The following is a 10904-nucleotide window of genomic DNA, read 5'->3' as shown; positions in this document are numbered from 1 at the left end:
GGTCCACCACGGTCAAGGCCGGGAACACAAGAAACCCGGTGCTGACAACAGTACAGTAAGGGGCGGAGAGATGAGAGAGAAGCAGAGAGAGTGAGAAAGAGAGAGAGAGAGAACACAACATATGGATGATCAAAGCTTTGGTTACATTAACAAATTCTAGCAAATTAATAAGCCTGTGGCAACTGATCAAACACTGTCAGACTCAGCACCCTCACATACCCCAATAATCCCCATCATCAGCACCGATCAGCACACTCTGCCATTTGTCTCCCCTGCAGTCATTGTTTTCTACATTGAGTCACTGTTTGTTGTCCTGATACACCACCGGCACTCCCCCAGCACTCAGTATTCCTATTGATCCTCAGTGTGCCTCCCAGTGCTCCCTATGAGCTATCAGCCTACAAATGATGGCTCTCAGACACACCCATTTGATGCAGTAGGATTACCATCAACTCCAGTATATGGCCCTCCCACACCTCACTTATCCCAGTGTGGCCCTCACACACCCCTTCACCCAATGTGGCTTACATCACCCCTTGCCTTTGGTCCTCACACACACCTTTTTGCATATTGTGTCCACTGTCACTCTCAGCCTGTACCCCCTCCAAGCACCCACTGTACTCAGTGTAGACCTGGCCACCAGCAATTAGTTGTCCTCAAACTTACCCAGCACCCTGTGGCCCTTGCCATGCCCATCCAATGGCACACCCACACACATGCCCCTGACCTCCCACTCCCATCATTCCTTATCAGTCATGTCCTTATTCTTGTAGAACTCACCCACTCCATCAGCTGCATTGGACCCTCTGCACATTCTCACTACTCCACCTGAGCCCTAGGCCTCAATCCCAGCAGCGTTCGCTCCTGCTCCCCATCCTTAGTAATGTAGACCGCTCTTACATGTGGGACTTTCCCGCTGCCCCACGATCCTCACCCCCCAGCAGGTAGCTGATCAAAGCCTGGTCAAGTTTCAGCTCTACTTGCATCATTTTGTGCTTCCCTTACACGTGTACCGCATTTATTTGGTGAATAGAGCTTCCTGGCCCCTCCTAGTTGTCTCAACTTCTGCTACCCAGTCAGCCACTCCAGCAGTATAATATCTGCTCTAAAGATCAGTGCCGTGGAGAGTATAGGCAGCGCAGTAGCTTCCCACACACCTCTGTTGTGGTCCAATGTACTTGTCATGACAGGTGACAGTGGGCCCTAAGCATCTGTCTATGTTGCCTAGCAGTAAAGACATTACTGCCACTGACAGCATATAAAGTTGACAGTTAATTTACGTAATTTATGTTATAGAACTACCTAATTTTCATTAAACATTCATTAATGAACTGTCAATTTCTAAAATAATGACAAAATAATGTAGTCAGGTAATTCTATACAGGAAAAGCTGTCATTCAGTAATCCGAGGAAGTGCAATGAGAATCCACATGTCTGCAGGACAGAATTAATAGACTGTCACCTTATTTTTCTAATCTTAGGTTCTCCAGCACTTGCCACCACCAATATTTATTTCTAAAGCAAATTACTGATAATTCCATTAACTCCCAGTAGGATGTCATACTTACTTTGATGTTGACACTAACTCAGTAAAATCACATTTAACAGCGAATGTGTCAATTCTCCATCCTGAGTGACATCTCCATATGTATTGTAAAACGCAATTTGCTCTCGTTCATATTTGTTGTCGGATTGAGTTTGTATATTATTTTTGATTTTGCTTGTTTTCATGCAGCTGTGAAACCCAGCAGCTCAGCATAGAAAATCAATTATTATAATAGTTTCCATGGTTTTCCATCATTTACTATAAAATAACTTTTATTGGGTTCAGCTTATGAAAAACGTAAGCTAAACCAGATCCCCTATTACACTGTATGCTGTACATTTCATTTAAATGGAAAATGGCGGCTCCATCTGTACGTAATGTAAGAATTAACGTGGGGGGTAAATTTACTAAGCTTCTAAAAATGAAAAGAAGTGATGTTGCCCATGCCAACCAACCAGATTCTGTGTGGGGCCTAGGACTTCTAGTGCAACTGTAATTACATCATCAGAGAATATTTGCAAAACCAGGCATGACCACCATAGATATATAAATATATAGCAAAGGCTGGGGTCCGGCACTCCTCCTTAGTAATGAGGGCCTCGGTGCCTTCCACAGGGCAGTATGCAGAAGATAGTGTACCAAAGTACTGGGGCGGCACTCGTAGGACTTCTCTAGACACGTACATGAACTGCAGGCCACACAGCAGTAGGTGCTAACGTTTCGATAATTTAATATCGTTATCAAAGACACAGAATATAACATAAACACTTACCAATATAGGAGAGAGAGATCACCCATGTGTACGCCTTCTGTGTTGCTCGGTGCGGCCCGTGGTGCTCGAGACGTGACGTCATCAGAAGCCGCCCGCTCTGCCCGACGGGTCCGTTGCCGGGGCAACGCGTAGATGCTAGAAAGAAAAAACAAAGTGAGAGATCAGAGAGCCTTATGCTGCGTCATGTTGTAGAATCACCCCAACCAAGGGGACTGAAGTAATGAGGCACAGAAATGGAGATCAGAAGTGCAAAAAGGGGATAAGAAGTGACAGGAGCAATGAAATAACATAGTACAAAAAATGCAAACCATATCTGGTGAAAACAATCAATGAAGATATATAAAGATGCTGGTCATGAACGCACAGAGGTGAAATAAGTAGGAGATGCTGTCAGAGAAAACAGCCAAGGGACAAGTACTCATTCAATCCTGCTGGGTGAATGGTATTTAATCTAAAAATCCATTTTGCCTCTAACTGAAGCAATTTTTTGTTCCTATCGGCTCCACGAATGCTGGGTGTGATCTGATCGATCATCTTGTATTTGAGAGTAGGGAGTGGATGTTTAAAGTCCCTAAAGTGTCGCGCCACTGTCTGGTCAGATGGTGCACCTTCCAACGCCAATTTAATTGCTGAGCGATGGGCTGCCATACGCTCTTTGAAGATTTTGGTGGTCTTCCCTACGTATAGCAGCCCGCAGGGAAACCAAATTTGTTATTTCATTACTCCTGTCACTTCTTATCCCCTTCTCGCACTTCTGATCTCCATTTCTGTGCCTCATTACTTCAGTCCCCTTGGTTGGGGTGATTCTACAACACGGCGCAGCATAAGGCTCTCTGATCTCTCACTATGTTTTTTTTTCTAGCGTCTACGTGTTGCCCCGGCAATGCACCCGTTGGGCCAGAGCGGGTGGCTTCTGATGACATCACGTCTCCAGCGCCACGGGCCGCACCGAGCAACGCAGAAGGCATACACATGGGTGATCTCTCTCTCCTATATAGGTAAGTGTTTATGGTATATTCTGTGTCTTTGATAACGATATTAAATTATCAAAACGTTAGCACCTACTGCTGTGTGGTCTGCAGTTCATGTACGTGTCTAGAGAAGTCCTACGAGTGCTGCCCCAGTACTTCGGTACACTATCATATATATATATATATATATATATATATATATATATAATGTGGATCCCAGATCCTAGTTACATATCCAACAACACATGGGTACCACAGGATACATGTTGGATAAGGTGGAAGGGCACTGGTACCAATGTGACATCACCTTAAAGAGAGTCTCAATCGTAAGAATATTCTTGGCGCTACTCCAAGATTTTTCAAAGATTGAGCTGCATTTAGGGATACTAATATCCAGAACCAATGTCCCTGTTCCAAGGTTTTATGAAGTTTGGAAGTGTGGAAAATCATTCGGTACTTATATGTTAGTTGGGAGCCCACTTAGCTATTTGCTTAGTTTTCTGTGTCCGCTAGCCACGCTTCAGGCTCGGCGGCTCAGTGGCTCATTGCGCTCGCCACACTATATAAAATGAACTCCACGCAGACATAGATAGTGTGGGTATGAGCATACTAACTATAGTGGGCACCCAACTAACATATAAGTACCAATAAAGTCTCATTCAGGTATTTGTAAATGGTTGAAAATAAGTGGGAAGAAGAGTTTGAGGACAACACCAATTCTTCAAAAGATTTCAAGTCCTGAGTCCCCGTATATTACTGCAGCTCATAGGTACAAAAGATCGACAGGGGTTAAGGTTTACAGATACAAAAGACAGAGTCAAAAGGTAACATAAAAAGTGTTCACAATACACAATTGGTCAACACAAATTGTTTCAGTTTTTTAAGTCAAATCTTCTGTGTAACCACATAGTACAAACAAATACTGTACCCTTGGGGCTTGACTAGGATTTCGACGGTCATTTCTCCAACATCAGAATTCCAACAGTCTGAATTCCGACTTACATGGGTTATTTTCCCTTGTGGGGGTCCATGACCAACATAGAGGAAGAATGGACTAGGTGCAATTGTAAATTTTCAGTTTAATACAAGAAAGATTAGGGAGTTGGTAGTTGAGTTCAGGAAACGTCAGCATACACCCCCAACACCGGTGAGGATTCAGGGAATGGATATTGAGATCGTAAGAACTTACAAGTATCTGAGTTTTCACCTGAACAATAAACTGGACTAGTCCGATAATTCTGCTGCTCTGTACAGGAAGGGGCAGAGCAGACTTTATCTGCTGAGGAGACTGAAGTCCTTTGGAGTGCAGGGAGTGCTCCTGAAGACCTTCTTCGACTGTGTAGTGGCATCGACCGTATTCAACGGAGTGGTCTGCTGAGGCAGCAGTGTTTCCATTGCTGAAACCTCAGGTCTTTTCTTCCTGCTGCGATTAGAACGTACAACTGTCATGGTCTGTAGTAGAGCTTCATGTTCTTAGAGTCTAGATTTATATTGTTTGGACTTATTATCATGTGTGTTTTTATTATGCTATTTTACTCTTACTGTATCTGTTCTTTGAACCTTGCTGTAACAATTGCAAGTGTCTCCATTGTGAGATGAATAAAGGAATTCTATTCTATTATTTTCTAAAGCATTAGGCATATATCCCGAGTTGCACGTATATTATGATAGGTGAGACTCAACAAACTATCTTTAATGTGTATAATAGGCTTTCATTGTATCACAATGCAGTAGAACACCAGTACTCATCAGCAACTTGAACATAACTGGCAGTTTAATGTACACTATAAAATGAATGTGATCTAAGCATCAACACTCACATTCTGGGCTGGTTTTTGCAATGATACTCGCTGCCTGGAGTCCACCGATTATAATGTGACATAGCTGCAGCTGGTTCAGCATAGAAATGACATGTTCTGTCCAGTTGCTTGTTTGTCCCAGTTGCCATGAGGCAAGATCAATATTGGTGCCCCCTAAATATCTTCATCAGTAAGGTGTCTGCTTCTACTGGAACAGGTCATGGTTTCAAATACAGGGTGTGACATTTGTAAAAACTGTTTGTTTAGAATCAAGAAAGTGTGATGTGTATTGTCCTGCTAGGAGGGGGAGTCAGCCACAGAAGCAATTCACTGATTCAAACTAATTGGGGAGGAGAAGTGCCCCCTTGGGAGCAGCAAATGACTCCATTGCCTCCCATAGTTTAAGCCTCTGCTTTTGTCTTTTGTATTTTTTTTTTCAATGTTTTAATGACACTATCCAAGTTTTATGTGTGCAATGGCGAAACATTTGGATGGAAATTTTAGGATTGCAGTAAACATGTGAGTTTGCATGTTCCTCCGAGTTGTAAAAATGTGCGAGTTTAGCTAAAACTGTTAGTAGACAACCAGGACTGTGCAAAATGTGTAAAGCTTAATAGCTGAACACCAAATGTTGGACTTAAAAGTACTGGACATACTGAAAGAAACTTTACCAATTGTTGAGATATCAAGAGTTCTGAATCTGCTGTATAAGATTTAGGGATTCTGTATTTTTCAACAATTTACTTGTTGCATAACGCAGTGATAAGTGTTTCCAGGGCTATATAGAACATATCTTCTGCTGAGTTAGTGGCTCTCGTAAGAGGCTGTCACATTGATGATTGAAAAGTAAATGAAGTAAATGATATAGTACTTGTGTATTATCACGGCGCCCAAGTTTCTTACGTACGGCACCGTAGGAAAATCGCATCGCATGGGCCATTGTAAGGGCCGTGCGGTGCGATTTTTCAATGTAATTTATTCACTGCTCTCTTAGCCCCGGGGGATCGCATCGCATCACATCACACCTCCCGCAAAATCGAATGTGATCGCATGCGATTGTATAGGGTGTGCGATGCCATTACATTAGCTATACAATAATATCATTGTATGACACAAAAAGAGGTTTTAGCCCCCCCCCTCACTATCCACGCCACCCCGAAGCGTGGCGAGCGGCGGTGGAATGCGTCCTCCGACCTTTTCCTACCCCCACTATCCACGTCGGCGTGGAGTTGACTCTATATAGTGTGGCGAGCCCACACTATATAACATCAACTCCACGCCGACATGGATAGTGGGGGTATGAAAAAGTCGGAGGACGTGTTCCTTGCGGGGCTCACTGCACTCACCATGTTTCGGGGTGGCGTGGATAGTGGGGGGGCCTAAAACCTCATTGAATGTCATACAATGATATTATTGTGTAGCTAATGTAATGGCATCGCAAACACTATAAAATCGCATGTAACCGTATGCGAATTTGTGGGAGGTGCGATGCGATCCCTCGGGGCTAACAGAGCAGTGAATAAATTACATAGGAAAATCGCATCGCATCGCACGGCCCTTAAAATGGCCCATGCAATGCAATTTTCCTATGCAGAATAGCCCACTACGCAAATGGCTTAATGGCCGCCGTGATATTACACAAGTACCAATGATATCTGTTGCTATAACTTTACTGCTACTGTAGCATTGGACCCAGCTTACAGACAGCTTTGTTGACAGTGGACTATCAACATAGACTTCAGTGTTCAAGCTCCTGCTAGGTTTAGTTCCTGTCATTATTATTTATATTGGATGACCCTACAATATGGCTGCTTCTACGGCGGTATCAGAGAGAGACAAGAAGAAATCATCACTTGAAAATACAAAAAAAATCCATTACTTTCTACACAATCCATTGGGAATATGCCATGTGTTGTCTATTTCCAGCAATTGTCCAACTACCACCAGAAATTTTCCACTGTCACAGAAAGGACCGTACTTATAATTTGGAAAACTTTAATCACATGATATAAGTAAATATGACACACCAAACTCATGATAAATGTATCTAGAAATTCAATATATGTCTAGACTTGCTTTTTTCAAACAAAATGATTGTAATAGCGTTTTCTTTCCTCTCTTAGGACTTTATCTGAAAAGAAAGTAAAAGGTTTAATGTTGCGTTACCTTGTTTAGAGAACCTTGGTGGATATTATTCCACGGAATGTTAAAAGAAATTATTTGACAACTGTGAGTTTGCATTTTCAACAAAACAAAAAAAAAATCACTCAGTCAACTGGGACACAGAGAAAAATGTTCCTGCGTTTTCATAAATAAATCAAAGTGTGAATATCAAACTTTAATTTGTCTGCACACTTTTGTCAAACAGTTTTTAACAATGGGTTACTGCAGTGGTTCCCAAACTTTTTGGAATCATGGTGCCCTAGAGCATCAAATATTTTTCATGGCTCCCCTAGGCAAAATGTTTCTTATTGAGAAATTCAGGAAAAATGCATTGGTTTTGCCTGTTACATTGACCATCATTTTTTTTTAAATAGGTCCTGGACCCCAACCCATGGCAATTCGGCAAGTGTCCTGAGGCACCCCAGGGTGCCATGGCATTTTTGAACCACCGGCTTACTGCATAGAGCACAAGCACAGCTACAACAATGCACTAATGTCCACTATAAATTAAATCATGTGGAAAACTCAGCTAAAAGAAACAAAACATTACTCCAGGTGGAGATTTTAAACATTGGAGAGAGGTAAAGTGTAAAAGTGGCTCACTGCTACCAATCAGCGTCTAACTGCATTTTTGTAACAATGGGCGTGATGCTCTAAAACAGAACTGCGGTAAAAACCCCGATAACGGGGTATGCTCTAACCCCCCTTGGTTGGATCAGCGATGCGGAGGGAATTGCCATCTTTTGCTGGAGATACCCTATAGAAGCCTATGGGCTTCTTATCGCAGCGCTGTGCAAGGGATCCATCATGGATCCCTCCCAGCATGCCCTGCGGTCGGCCCCGGCTCTCCTCTGCGCATGTGCAGATGGACTCCCGGGTCGCAAAGGACAGCTCTAATCAGAAGAGCTGTCCTTTGCGTTAATAATTGGATATGTTAGAGCATATGCGATTATTAAGAATGTGGTACCCGGCGGAGAAGGGCGATGTAGGGCGGCGGATGTTACAACAGCCTGCCCACACGTGCGCGAGCCTCCTGGTCCTGTAAAGAGTTTTTTGTTGTTGTTGCAGAAAATACATGTTCAATTCAGTACACACTGAGCGATATATCGTTTAAGATATGGATGATATTGCCCGCATATCGTCCAGTGTGTAGGTCAATATCATTAATGATGCGCTGGGCCACTAATGACATCCTCTGTCCCCTGTACATGCAGCTGGATCTGGCAATATCATCAGTGACTGCAAGTATAGAGCGGGGGCAGGTGACGTCAATATCGCTCAGTGTCTATGCACCATATTGTTCTTCTGCTGTACCACCTATATAGATAACAGCGGGCATCGTTTCAGTGTGTACCCATTATCAGTCACCACACAATGGGCCTGATTCAGACCTGTTCACTAGGCTGTGTATACTCGCAGCCTAACGAACAGGTCAGCGATGCATGCCGCCCAACACTGCCCGAACCACCCTCCTCCACTCGTTAGCATGTTAGGGGATGTGTACGAGATGCGGCCGAAGGGGGGAGAAATCATTTGATGGTTGCCAACTATCAAATTATTTTACTCCCCATCGGAAAAAAAATGCAGTCTAAGCTGACCATAGATCCTCGGGGGCGGGCGTCATGTGACGTCAGTCTCCCGCCCAGAGCAGACATTGATCCACCTGCGTTCCCAAGGGAATTTTTAGCTTTTTTTCATGGAGATGCCCATAAAATGCAGGCCGTTCCCCTGCTGCGCATGAACAGACCCACCCACCAACAAAAACAGGGATGAATTCGGAACTGGTCTGAATGGGCCCCAGCCTAGGATGCACGCGGAGACTGTACCGGTCAATGTGAGATATGACTCGTGTGCATTGTGTGACTGAGTCTGTATATGGATCAGAAAATAACTTTCATAATTATAGGTTAATTGGCTCCTGACAAAAATAACCCTAATGTGTTTTTGTGATGTGATACAGGATATACCTTGTAAGCAGAGGCGTAACTCTAGGAGGCAATGGAGTCATCTGGTGCCGGGCTCCTGCTCCCAAGGGGGCACCTCTCCTCCCCTGCAAATTTAAATCATTTCATTGAAAGCCTTTAATATCTCCTCTGTGGATGTCTTCGCCTTGTAGTAGGACCACTAGGACCAGACATCACACTCTCTTTATTTAAAGCATAACATACAGATGTAGCCCCTGTCATCCTTGGCCGGGGCTCGCCAGAGCATCCCCCCTGGCGAGCGCCGGCGGACAGGGGCTACACTGAACTGGGACGCGTCTCACACGCACGCGCATCCCAGTCTGGCGGCACAGCAGGTCCCTGCCTGTCTCTGCTTCAGGGAGATGGGCAGGGTTTTGGGGGGGGGGGGGGGGTCGGGGCGGTGAGGGGGACCGGCGGCGTTGTCACGGGGCACGCGAGCGGGAACCGCCGGCTGGCGGGGCTGGTGAAAGTATCGCCAGCCCCTGCAAAGGCTAAGCCGTCTCCAACTGTACAGAACATACTTACACACATGCATACATATATTTATTTAAGGTGCTGTGCATGTGTGTGTGTGTGAGGGGGGGGCACCAATTTTTATCTTGCCTCCGGGCAACTGGGGCAAACTTACCCCACTGCTTGTAAGCTCTACCGAGGCTAAAAATTCTCTATAAACTGCTATGGAATACAGTACGTGTGTGCTACTGTACATAAAAAACGTAATAAATAAAATATGGAAGTATACAGAAGCAATATGTCTCTTTAAATGTAGACTGCACAAATACTGCAGTGGTAACAGAAAGCTAGGCTTAATGCAGATTTGCCTGAAGCTGTTCTATTGGAATTACACAAATGCCATGAAATGGTAATAAATCACGTTCCGGCAAACAGAAGAGGAGTTAATGCAAATAAATTGTGACTGTGTCGAGGCATCTTCTATATACATATATATTAGATGCTTTACAAACAGAATATCTAAATGCAAAATAAACTTTTAGGAGCCGTGTTAAATTGTTGCTAAATCCTTTATTAATATGAAGGATATGTTCTTATTGTGCATACTCTAGGTTTTGTCTCCGCATAGAGATAATAAAGTTATTATTTTCTTTTATTTATAAGGCGCCACAAAGTATCTGTAGCACTATACTTGAGAAAACACACAATACAAGGTCATCTGTATAAATATATCACCCAGACATTACAGGGGCAAAAACAAAACAATTAAATAATTCTATAACAAAAGGACAGTGGTCTAGCTAGGTGCCATGGTGCCCGGAGCAAGGGCATGTTTCGCGCCCCCTCCCCCCGATTCGTCGTAGGCGGGCCTCTTGTGTGGTGAAAAGGGGGTGTGGCCTAACATTATACATACTATATAACAAACCGTAATGCCCATTACACATCTGACACATAAGTGCCACTTACCTACATGCTCATTGCTAGGAACTTCATGCTCGATGCCAAGGGAGACTGAAATTGCTCATTGCAAAAGGGGACTAAAAGAGCTCATTGCCAAGGGGTACTGCAGCCTGCCCGCTCCCCGCTGTGGCCAGCTGAGCCTGTCCACTGCTATTTTCAATTCAAGCACCAATTGGCTAGCGGTCCAGCAGGAAACTTGATTTGAAAATAGAGGCGAACTCCGGTAGCCAGAGTTTTATATGCACGGCTCAGGTGCCCTGTGATCTTTTGGTGCCA

Source organism: Crinia signifera, chromosome 19 (assembly GCF_055691185.1).
Source record: "Crinia signifera chromosome 19, ASM5569118v1, whole genome shotgun sequence".
Classification (NCBI taxonomy): Eukaryota; Metazoa; Chordata; class Amphibia; order Anura; family Myobatrachidae; genus Crinia; species Crinia signifera.
Note: the sequence above shows the minus strand (reverse complement) of the source record.